Source organism: Hetaerina americana, unplaced genomic scaffold (genome assembly GCF_022747635.1).
Source record: "Hetaerina americana unplaced genomic scaffold, ioHetAmer1.1.p SCAF_2, whole genome shotgun sequence".
Lineage (NCBI taxonomy): Eukaryota > Metazoa > Arthropoda > Insecta > Odonata > Calopterygidae > Hetaerina > Hetaerina americana.
Window position 1 is genome coordinate 15,581,408 of NW_027286763.1, and position 13,257 is coordinate 15,594,664.

General features: G+C 38.7%; 1 non-coding gene across 1 annotated transcript; it reads left to right on the plus strand.

Moving 5' to 3' along the window:
* Positions 1–1,481: 1,481 nt before the first annotated feature.
* Positions 1,482–1,553, plus strand: TRNAA-UGC (transfer RNA alanine (anticodon UGC)). The gene has a single exon. It is a non-coding gene; the product is annotated as a tRNA-Ala (tRNA).
* The last annotated feature ends 11,704 nt before the right edge of the window (positions 1,554–13,257 follow it).

The window sequence follows — 13,257 nt, forward strand, 5'->3', positions numbered from 1 at the left end:
CAGGGTTAGGGCGTTAATTATTAAAGGAGAGGAGAGAGGGGTGGTGGTCTACCTGTGTGTTCAATGAATGTCTTCGTAAAGGAATGATAAATTCAACAGAGAGGAGAGGTGGAAGAAAAGTAAATCCTTCTCGAACGCCAATTTTTTTTAAATTTTATCGATATTGACTGTGTATGGGTGAGTATGGGCACGTCAAATGCTGCTGGCGACATAGTCTGCCTCAATCGATCGATTAAGGCGGACCTATATTGTCTCCAAATCAAGTTGAGTGAGCGCATTTCACTTAACGGGAATATCTATGTTGCTTGCAGTGAATTTATTTTACTATTTATGCATGAAAATTTTCATCAAAGCTAGTTATTCTAACTTAGAAGAAAACATGTTCGACTCACCCTTAATAAATTGTAAGTAGGAAATTCGGTTCTCTCTTAAAACCATTACTAAAATCATTGTTAAAACCACGTAGGCATTTCAATAAGTATAGATTATATTTTTCTGTGCAAAAAATTAACTTAAGTTTATATGTTTAGCTTAATGTTCTATGTGAATGTGGTACAAGTTTCATCGATATTACTGCGGTATTGCAGCATGCCATTGCCCCTGTTCTGTAATATTGTCAAAGTTAACGAATGTAATATTACATGCAGTAACTTAGCTCATACCAATGTATAGTATTTAGCTTAAAAATAGTTAAATATATTGGTATCATTTTGACCATCTTATCTTTGCATTTGGAAATCTCGTTCCAGCTGGTTGTCCTAAAATCTCTATGGCATTTGAACATTTTCCTTTATATTAATCAATGAAAAGAATTTTATTGTTGCTTACGGTACTTAACAGTTTTTCAAGAATTAGAAACAATAATAGAAGGAATACCTTTACATTAATATCTTTTGATTTCTATATTATATAAAAATGTAATATATGTATGAAATTGTACCTGTATCTTCAATGTCCCAAAAAAATTAATGTCGCCTTATACATTCTCCCTTTGCCTCCGATTCGTCTTACACTGATAATATAGAAAATATTAATTTACTCTAGTTGGAATAACATTGAGAAAAGAAATTATGGACAGTCAATCAAACAGTCAGCTGCTATTTAACGAGCTCGGGCAAGCCTTTTAAGTATTTTAACTTAAGGAAATCCTCTCAATAATAGCATCCATTTTGACCGTCGACCGTGACACACCCCTACAGGCGCGGAGACTAAGGGTCCTCCCGCTTTTCCACCTCCAGAGAAATGAGTTCTTGCGACTTTTCGTATCGTATGCAAAATAACCAACATTCATGATGCCCCCTATACGATTTGGGGATTTGTGCCAACCTTTAAAACCGGTGCTGTCACATCTTAATCGGTAACAGTGGCCACATTCGAGGGTTCGCATACGCTGGCGTATTTTTTCATGCCTTCTAGCCATTGTTCAACACACGGGTGAGCTGAATTATGACTTTCTTTTGGAGTACCACAATATTCAAGCTGGGGGTGTAGCTCAGTGGTAGAGCGTTCGCTTTGCATGTGAAAGGTCCCGGGTTCGATCCCCGGCACCTCCACAATTTTTTATTTTCGAGACCAAATTTATAATTTTACTTTGACTTTTAAATCTTCTCTTATTTACGCTTGAGACATTCTGGAACACAATCCATCGAGTAAAATACAAAAATTAAGTCGTGTGTCATTTATTATGTGACTGAGACTAGCAGTAGGATTGAAATGGTCATAACCAATTAACGTTGAAAAAAACATTCATAGCCGAGTTAAAGTTGAAAAGTGTGGTAAGTTACAATGTACTTAATTTATAACTACTGCCAGCTTTTGATGGAGCAAGAATTCTTCAATTTAAATCACTGTGTGTGTAGCAGGTCGAGTCATGAGATTGGTAGCACGACTGTCTTTTGTGGAATTATTTTTTGAGAAACTTACTTGGGCATTGAATATTTTTCAATGATATATAAGTAGAATTCCACATATCATTAAAATATCAATTACCAATCTGATTGTTTGGCTAATATGAAATTCCTTACATAAGTTAATATGAAATTAAAGCTTAAAAATCTTAGGAGATAATGTTTAGAATTTATCTCTAACTTTCGAAATTATTATGCTTTTAAATAGGCAATTTAAATAAATTGCCTACACAAATGCAAACACTTGCATCATGATTGTTAAGGTTCGGGTAATAAAGTCATAAGTGGACTGTACGTACAGGGAAATTAATCGATTATTTTCCTCTTAAAGCGTGGTAAATCTGATAAATAATGCATTAGATACACTTTGGCATATGTGTCGGCCACTGACCTCCTCGTGCGACGTGAATCGTTTTCCTCCGAGTCATTATTTCAAGTTTAGGCTTAAAAAATTCACTGGGTCCAAATATTGTGATCACGGTGGATTTTTTAATAATTCGAACTTAAATTACATTAATACTGCGATGGTGTGCCCCGTGCATTGTTCATGGGGGAGTAATTTTTCTTAACCAAATGAGGACATTTTTCTTGATTTTTTCGTTCAACCGGTGCAATAAAGACGCAAAACACTGTCCATTTATCGTATTACCATTTTGCGAGATCTCAAAAAAACCTTGGCCATCACCTTGTCAGCCTTTGTCACCGTCTTCGCCGTCTTGGGAGACGGATTATTTAGAAATCCAATGTTTCGACTGTTACTTTTTCCTGGAGTGTACTAGTATACATATCCATGTATTGTCCACAGCTGCGTATTTATCAATGCAGAGACTCGTCAGAATTGCAACGGGAAAGTACCTGCCTCCATCCATCCACACACGCGATGCAATCGTGTGATATCCATCACACGATTGCATTATTTATTCAATGAGAGCTAACGCTATACCCATCTTGCCGAGATTTTTTTCAAACCCAAATTTTCGTGCAAAATTGAAAACACTGCATATGTGATATGCCTGCCTATAGCCTCAAATATTTCGCGAATTCGTTGTCCACTCGAAATCATATCGTGGATTCTGTCAGTCATTTCCGAGGAAGCCACTTCCATCGAATGTCCCGAACGAATTTCCACACCCCTTAAACACCCTGCCTCTCCCTTACCCTTTATTATATCCACCTTGTGCTTGTACCCCTTCCTGCGCAAGTTCTTGGTGGATCGCAGGGCATTTGTCTAGATGCAGAAGAGCACAATCGCTCCAATTATAAATGCCCTGTGACCTCCCCTGCCACTCTTGTCGCTCACCATCGTGACGGCCTACGTGGCCACTTGAAAACTGAGCCCAATTTTTATGCTGTATTAATTTAAAATTTTTAGGCATGGATAAAAAATTCGCCAAATTGCTTTCATGTGATAAAACGTAAGAACTGTGCTGAATAATATTCACGAGAGGAACTAAGGTAATTTATTGTCACCGCCATCCCCATTTTCGAAGGCGGTTATTTCTCCATGAACAGCAATCGCGTTAAAATGTAGTCGTGTTGAAAGCGTAAATTCTCAAAGTCGCTCCCCTAGTTTTTTTCCTATCTCGGTATTTTCTTTCTCCTTCAGTTTTTCGTTTCCCGAGAGCGCATTCTTTTTTTTATTTCACATTAATCCGAAAACAGCACTTTGTTCTTTACATCAGACTTATAACAATGATATCCCTGTATATAGCAACAGAAACAATTACCAACACCCACATATTCTGCTATTCTAAGCGTAAGGTGGTAGGAAAGTATAATGCCACATTTCTGGTATGTTCCAGGAGGAGAATAGCGTGGCCCCGCGAATGCACAATTAAGGGTGCGCCACCTCCCTCGCAGGGTGTGTCGCGTTGGCACCGCTGCGTGTCTCGTGGACACGCTGGGTAATGAAGTGTACCGGGAACGACTCCTGCTCCCCGGCAGCCTTGGTTGAGTGGGTTGTTGCACCGTCAACGTGAGGAAGAAGAAAACAAGTATGCGTACTTCAAAAGGAAACCTTCACTCGCCGAAAAACCGAAAAAGGCTGGTGGGACCCATGAAGGCACGCCCAAAGTGTAGTACGCACGTACGTTTAGGCATTTTCATTTGGAGGAGAGTTCGGTTGCGTGATATTTGGCTGGAGGGTCCTCCTCTTCTTGTTGACCGTACTCTTAAATACATGTTAAAGTTAATGTGTAAATTTGAGGCAGGATACTTATCTGAGGGTGTTACAGACATATTACAGGCCCCGACTTTCTATGGTAGATCAGATCACCAGCGTAAAATCAGGGAGATTTATTGTAGAACGGATAGATTTAAAATGTTGTTTTTTCCTCGTACCATTAGAGATCATAATAGATATGACAGCAATCGCGCGGGAGATAATTAGAATTGGCAGTGTATATACGAGGGCGATTCGAAAATTAAGGGCTCCTATTTTTTTTCATGAAAAATCAAATTTAATCTCAACTTTGTGTACATCGTTGGAAAGGCTTAGCATTTAGCTGTTTTTCTACATAGTTGCCTTGACGATCAATTACTTTTTGCATCCTTGTAACCAGCTATTTAATACCTTTGTCTTCGCGATGCGGCGGGAGAAAGGTACGACGCCGGCATTGAAAAGCTGCTTATAAGGATGCAAAAAGTAATTGATCGTCAAGACGACTATGTAGAAAAATAGCTAAATGCTCAGCCTTTCCTAAGATGCACACGAAGTTGAGAATACATTTGATTTTTCATGAAAAAATAGGGGACCTTACTTTTCAAATCGCCCTTGTATTTTGTCGATTTCCTCCATGCTATTTTTTAAATTTAATAGACCCATATTTTATATATTGCTGTCATTGAATATTGTTGCATATAGGCACTTTCTTTCGTGTGATTAACATTTTTCGAGTGCATGGTCAAGCTAATATTTTTTGAAGAGGGGACATGATTGGGATTGTGCATGCATGGCTGGTGACCTAACACCCCCCGCCAAACGCTCTTGCGGCGGCTCACGGGTTATTGTGTGCATGTAGATGCTGATATGCGTTTAAATAGTATCGGGATTCTAATACACGCTGAAATCAAATGGAAATAAACATCAAGGGTTAGCGTTTGCAGATTGAAGCATTCTCAACCCGTGTGCGAATGCTGATCGGCCAAGTTACCTTTTTATATTAAATATTATCAAAATAGCCTAAGCTCCAATTACATTCTTCAGAAATATGGTTTTCGCTCACAAATTTAAATTTAATATAAGCCTAAGGTTGACGTTTTCAACTGCCAAAAAATAGTGAGACAAATCTTCGCGTAAAATGTCCAAATGAGTGAACTTCTATCGGAATTGTGACTTTGTCGGAGGTTCATTTCAGTCGACATTCAGAGATGACTCTTTCAAATATCCTCAACCATTCTGGATGAATATCATATCACCTTGTTTATACTGTTTCACAACTCTGCTCTCAAAGAGGAGTGCGCATCGCGATACCGTGAATAAAACGAAGGCTTTCCGTCGGTTGGTACGTACTTCCGTCATTTGCCTCCCTTTGCATTCGAATTAGGAAGGAACACGAAATGGCCCGGAGGGGCTTCCTGGGCTCTTAACGGATGAAGGCGATTCTGAATGCGGTTAATGAGGACCAATTTAGATAGAAATCGAGTATCAGAGCACAAGATGGAAAAAAGGACGAAAGGTGTTTAAGGGAGCGATTGGAAGGGAGACACACTCACACCCGGGTCGCTCCCTCCCGCCTCCGCCCCATCCCCCCTCGCCCCGTTTCCGCGCCCATAGCCGGTGGCATTCATTCGAGCCGCCAAGTGATCCTCCCTCCAAACCAAAACCCCCCACTTTTCGACTTTTTGCTGTCATCCCTTTCAGCTGATGGGAAATTATACATGCGCCTATGTATCATTACTTTGAATTCGATGGCTTGACGCTCTGCTTTGTGAAAATTTACTATATGATCACTCTAAAACGAATCATTTTTTCCTTAGTTTTTTGTGAAAAAATAATTAGTTTATTTATTCAGTTATCCTTAATTTCTTTGGGTGGAAAAGGGATGTGAAAGTATTAACTCGGACTCTCTCTGCGAAGGATCGATTAGTTAGAAGTCTTACCTATAGTATAGCTGCTTTGTGCTTAATCCTCTCCCCGTCACGGGGTCCAATCAAATCTGAAAAAATGTGCAGGAATGATTGTCTGCATAAATCTTCAAATCTTCAAAACACCTGCAGACTCGACTTTGCAAAAGTAATCTTCAGTGGACCAAGTAAAATGCCTGAAGATAACATTGTTATTGGACTTAACATGAGTAAACCACGTCAAGAGCATCTGGGGAGCAGCATTATGGGAACTATTCGAACATGAATATAAAGGATAAAGAGTTATTTAAAGTTGGTATTACCTCAAATTGAGTACACCTGAATTTTTTGAAAGTGATCGCAGATAGACCAATTTTTGGCATCAAACAGGCAAAGGAAAAGGCTTCTTGCTTGTTGAATAATCCTTTTGAATGAACGGAAAGCGTCGCAGTGGTGTGTAAAAGGTGGGGTTGGAGAAACTGAAAGGGCAAAGGTTGTAGAGATGATCGACTAGGAAAACAAATAGATAAAAATGAATCATTCTAATTTAAATATAGCACAGAAGTGGTAATTTTAGCGACGCATTACATTGGTAGTTGAGATCAGAGTGAAATATTGACCTGCTAACCGATAAATATGAGGAATTATTTTTCGCATGCACAATTTGAAACTAAAACACATTTCAAATATTTTTTCCAAACTTTGTCGAAATTCAGGAAGATTTTCCAGACTGAATTTCTACCAGCACCCAAGGAAGAGAAAAATGGTAAAATTCAGCAAATTTCCTCTAAAAATTATAAGATAAAAATTTTGGTTTAAAATAATTATCCTGAAATTCAGGTGGGGTCATGGTTGAAATTAAGAGGGATTTTAAAAAATGGCAATGATATTTATTGAATACAATTAAAATATTCGTATCGGAGATCTTTTAGTTCTCATTTTCCAATATTCCCTGTCAAAGTTTCTAATCTCTTTTTTGTGATGATTCTTGACGCATTTATGCATGCAAATAACGAGGGGGTAAAGTGGAAGAAGAGACCATCTAGACTCAATCTCACCCCAATAAAGACATTGTTATTATCATTACTTAAAAACAGCTTTGACCAGCTAAAGGATTTCTATTGATTTCTATGATTCCTGCCTTGAATTGCTGCCATATCGTACGCAATCTGGTACGTCTTCGCGGTGACAAAAAGGAGCTTTTGTCGCGTCCCTACGAGTTTGAAGATAACAGTTCATGCTATAAAGATATTCATGAAGAATATATACATAATCTGGAGTTAAGATGCAATCGAATGTAGTGAAACTCGAAAAGGCGCTGGCATTGGTGCTTTGGCGTATTGGCGAAATGGCGTATTCCTAAGGTGTCAATGCATGTTTTGAAATAAAATAAATTCTACATGCAATGGCTCAAACTTTGTGATACAATCACGAGCAAATTTTTTTGAGAAGTCTTTATTATTTCTGATACGTAAATTTTGCCAATTCTATCTGAAGAATAAGCAGTCGGGTCAATATCTATTTGCTTTTTTCACGAGAAATATCGTCCGCATCAACATTTAATTTGGAAAGGCACCCCATCATACTCTAACATCTATCCTGGTGGGTGTGTTATAGCTAATGGGTCATATATTTTGAAGAAATAAATTGAGATTCATTACTGAACTATTATACTAAAGCCTTTCCTTCCTCATCCTGGCGATTTGTTTTCCTAACTGAATTTTCCTCCCGACTATGGAATAGTGTGAAGACCACGTGCCGTTTTTTTAAATGAGATCGTGGATCTTACTTGTGCTATCTCGACTTCCTCGGCATTTATAATTTGGACTCAAAGCAGGACTTTCTATTTCCTTTAATGAACACACCCTATACCATATTAATTCCTTTAGACAAGCGTGGAGGGTCGTGCCCAAAACCACTCATCGCCCCAGCTTATAGGTTGCTTTTCTCTATTATCCGTTAGATCGGTTGTTTACCGAACTGGATGACTCTTTGTTCTCTTGGCCACGATAATATAGTTTCACATTTAAGCACGTTAAACCTAAATACTACGTAGTGAACGAATTTCATACCCCTGCTTAGTCCTTAGAAAGGTGCGCTCTCATAAATTGATATACTTTCACTTTTGCTTGAGAAACGGGGCGATCTCTCTAATACTGTACCATTGTGATGAATAATGTTCGGAATCAATTTATAACATATGTTGCGTATGCAACTTTTCCAAGCTAAAATGCAATATGAATAAATCACATCAGCACAATCACTTATGCTTTAAGATTAATACGACCATAAGGGACGTGGTAGTTCAGGAAGTAGAGCGCTGAGTAGGTAGAATGCTATTACTGGCACGAGTAGGAATTACAATTTAATAAGATTATCTCATTATGATAGCCTATAAGTAGAAGCTACGGCAGTGATTTATTTAACAGGGATCGGTATTTGAAATAATTCGAAAATCTGTTTATTTGGTGATTTTGTAATTATTAAATGTAAAAGGATCTTATTGTATTTTCGGATTTCAATTTGTGTTTTGCAATGAAAGGTAAGGGAATTGTATCTCTACCGTTTGGTAGTTTATGTCCATACAAATATTATCTCAACCGGCAGATTACCGATAATAAATAATATAATAATAGGCAATATTTATATTCGAATAGAGTGACAAGATGTTCATTTGCATTCCAATGCAACAATTTCAGAGCGTAAAAATCATTCGCCTTGACTGGGACTCGAACCCAGATCCCTCAATTGAGGGATCTGGGTTCGAGTCCCAGTCAAGGCGAATGATTTTTACGCTCTGAAATTGTTGCATTGAAATGCACATTAGCGGATGACTCCGTTAAAAGTTACTGTTGCGGCATCTCCCGCAGTTTCTTTGGAATTTGTTCATTTGCAGTCTACATTCTTGCATGTTGAACTCTCTCATTCTTATTACACTTGAATACCTGTTTACAATGATGTTCACAATAATTTCATTGACAAAAACTATTGACCGACCAAAACGCAAAATGGAGCAACTTTTCCGATGCTCGAACTTTATTGCCATTTTCATCTTGATTCTTTTATAATCCTAAATTCATATGTTGCGGGTTTTTTTTAAGGAATCAGTTTCGAGTGCTCGGTCTCTTTGTGATGGATGACTTTGGCTTAGGCTTTCGCGTCTACGCTGTGCTGCTCTTATGCGCCACAGTAGCTTGACACGAGAGAAATCGTCCGCAGCTTCGCTTCCGACGTGAATTGCCCAGGATAATTCTTCCATTGATTAAAATGGGCCTCCAAATTTACGACTCGACGAGTTTCTAAGGACGGTATCCTCGTGAAGCTGGAATTTTCCAGGTTGCTACTTAACAACGGATACTATCGCTTATGCCTCTCCTGCTGTTGTATTCCCCAAAGGAAAACGACCCATTAAAATCCCTGTGGTTGGAATTGCCCTCGACCCATCATGCCTTTCCTTTGCGGCCTAATCTCTTGCAATAAACTTCGGCTTCGATTCTCATGGATGTATGTAATCATTGGCGATGGAGACGGTCATTCCGCGCCTATGCGCTGAGTGCCCCTTCCGCACTCTCTGCTCTTTCAAGCACTCGAACGGGGTCCCAGATAAATTGCCCGTCCATGGGCAATTTAAAACAGCTATTGAAAAGCATAAATGCATGCTCATTGAAAAACACGGTTAGTGAAACTTCGAGCAGGTAGGAATGTTTAAAGTAAGTACCTTGGATGTTTACTAGCATCAAATTTGAAAAGTGAGAAGGAAACTCAGATCATAATACCGATGTCGAAAGAGACCAATTTGAAAATTAAAAATATGTCGTGGTGGGATCATTAGACTTGGGTTTAATGGAGAGAATAGAGAAATGTGTTAAAGGTATTCCTGTTCCGTACGGAGACGTGGTCATTGGGGAAAATTGAGGAATTGATGATTGGGGCGTTTGGGATGTGCTAGACGGAGACAGATGTTAAAGGCCAGTTGGAAAGATAGGCTAAGAAAAGGGGAAATTTGGGGGAGCTCAAGGAAAGGAGAACTCTTTCACGGACATTAATAAAGTGAAACTTTCTTTCCTCGAACAATCAGAAATTATAATAGCAAGAAACCGAGGTCACTTTAGAAATATTAAAAACATTGAATTTATAAGTCGGAATAAAATTAAACATTGCAAAGATGTTAGGTATACATCCAGGTGCATGTGTATGTTAGTTGGTAGTTTGTGTGCTTGCATATATGGGGGTGTAAGTGTTCTTGCATGAACGTATACCATGTTTTGTTTCTGGATAGTATCAATTTGTGGCTTTTGCATGCGGTTTTTTCCTTTCTTAATTACGGGTGGTGTCCTAACACCCCCTCGCCACACGCCCTTGCGGCGGCTTGCGGGGTATTAATTACGTGTAGATTTAGATGAAAGAAGAACTGGATATGCCGCGTGTTAAGAGGAGAAGGCGTGTAAATGAACGTTATAGAAGGTTGAAAGAGAGAAAGAAGACAAGGGGAGAAGAAGAATGAAGATGCAGGATGACCACAAAAGTGCACTGCGGTGAAATGAAGTGAATGTTAGAGGAAAGGTGGCCTTGTGCGAGAAGAAATGGCAAATGGCGGCTAAACTTACTTAAGAAGCAGATGACCTATGATGATGACCTTTATTTACTACATTTTTAAATGACTTATCCGAAACGCGTACATGTCTCAGAATCCTTAGGTGCGTGTGACGGATGGAGAGTCGGGATGAGCATTGATATACGAGTGCAAAACAGTGTTGTCCACAAGCACGGGTGCAACCCAGCTACCACGCGGAAGAAATGGTGAAAGAGGCTGGGAAAAGAGTTAGAGTCGAGAGCTGGGGCTGAGAAAATAGGTCGGGAATTGATAAACGAGAAATTTGCGGATGAGCAGGTCTTAGCTAGCAGTCAACCAAAGGACGATTGCAATCAATGAAAAACACATTATTGAATAGGTGTGACACTTATGGGATTGAGAATCAATACAAGTAAAACAAAGATAATGAGAAACTTGAGAAAAGGGAAAGCTAATGTATATATTATATTTGCTGGAAAGTGTTTCGGACGGGGTGGGTCAAAGTGGTCCGGACAGAAGAAGAATTGTTTAATTCAAATAAGCTTTCACAAGGATGGAATTGACGGCAGGTATTTTGAGTGAGGGATTAAGGAATGATATAATAAGCATTTTGATATGGAACGCAGTTTTTTACGGCTCGGAAATTATGTCTTTCCGGAAAGAGGAAAATTGGAGGCTTTTGAGATATGGGTGTGGAGAAAGATGGAAAAAGAAAAATAGACAGAAAAGGAAACAAATGAAAGAGTGCCTTGTGGAGTATGGGAGTAAGCAGAACGAATAAAAAAGCAGGAAATGTGAATTTATTGGTTTGGCGATGGAATGTTGAAGATAGTGATTGATGGAAGAAGTTTGACCACTCGAGTCAGATGGTGGAAAGGTAATTCATGCTAGACTGAATGATAGCAAGAAGTATGTGGAATTGAAGAAAGTTTGTGTGAAGCCCAGAGTTTCATGTTGCGGTCAGTACATTAATATATTTTTTTTAATTCTATCGACCTTATTTTAAACCGAACAGGCTTTATCTATTTCTTATGCTTATTTGGTGGCTTCGCCCATCTTTTCTTGTCCTAATAAATGTGTTTTCTTCTTGTTTTATAATAAATCAGTTAGGTTATTTTTAATTATCTACTTTCCTTGCTTAGCTTCCATTCATTCACAGACAGTCTACTTTTTCGCAGAGATGTATACGATGCCTTTCAATAAAATAACTAAGCAATTTTATGAATGGCGTGACGCGCCTTTGCGTTCGCGTGAAGTTTCTTAATAGAAATCTTTCATGTTTTTAAATGTTGGAATGGCGAATTGAGTACATAATGTATCGAGGCCAAAGTTAATTCATGTCTACAAAAGGAGCAATGGGTTGAGGGATAAACTTCCCGCTTCTTCCGCGGCCTGAATCTCGCCGATGCGTACATAATTCATCGCGTGCTTCCTGAGGTGAGTTTGGTGGATGTCACCATCTGTCAGCATATTGACACTAGCGGTGACTGACAGCCTCCTGGGTGGGCCCTTTCCAGAATTAAGAGAGTCACCGCGAAGGTGGATGCTCCATTTATAGCTAAGCGTTACGCACTGATTTAGGGAGTCAATAATAAGGGAGTGGAAATATTTCGGGCATGTTTCTTCCGTGTATATTATTTTAAACCATGGTTACCTATTAACTACAGTTATCAACCCGAAGTTCGGTTTGATAAGTGAGGGTAGAGTTCACTCAATTCTTCAACAAAGTTCAACGGCTCGTGAAATTTGCAGATCAGGGTAGGGAGGCCAATGCCTTTCCCTGAGCCGCCTACGGTTTCCCAGGAAGATCTGGTGCCCTAAAAGTCACACAGCTCGGGGGAAGCTGAGACTACCCAGAGGCGGCGCACCTGGGTCGGTGGCCCAAGCTCTCTTCTCAATGGGCCACCACGTCCCCACTACGTATTTTCTTTTATTATTCGGCTGAAATAGGTTTTTAGAAATTTTATAAAAAGGACTTCATGTTCGATCCAACAATAAAGCCATTTTTAAGAATTAAGTTCAAGTACCCTAACAACACAATTTGAGGTAATATAATAAATTTACACTTCAAACGTAATATTTAAGAATTATGAAGCTTCAGCTTTCAGTATAATGAATTTCTTCGGAGAAATGAATATTTCTAAAAACTCAATTGAAAAATTTCCGTTTTTCATTATTGTTCCTTGTGCCCTGGCAAAAACTTGTCGATGTGTCTTTAAGAATCAGCTGGCAAGATAGCGTTTATTGTAAAAAGGTGCAACAGAATAGTATTTAACACGGTGGTATTATTAGTAGTACTAGGAGATACGACAGTCTCGTATTTGGAAGTTTGCTGGAGGTCAGCAGGTAGCCCTGCGGAATCAATTAGTCAGTGGAAACACTGTTTTCTTTTAACTTTTAACCATTATTAACTGGTTTGAAAATAATTATATTGAATAAAAAGATTTAGATTAAAATTTACATTTTATAACTAGCATTACTTTAATTAACTGTTCAGATTCAGAATTGAAACAATTGTTTTCTAACAAGAATTATTGTAATTTTAGCCAAATATTGTGTTTTTGATGAATTTTTTTTGGGTCTTCCACTTCTCTTGGGCAAACATGAAACCCCTGAGAAAATTCGATCAAGCAGATATGCTTAGAAATCGCTAGATCTTAAATCTTGGGTGGTTGAAATTAAGCAATACAATTAATAATATCACCAAAATGT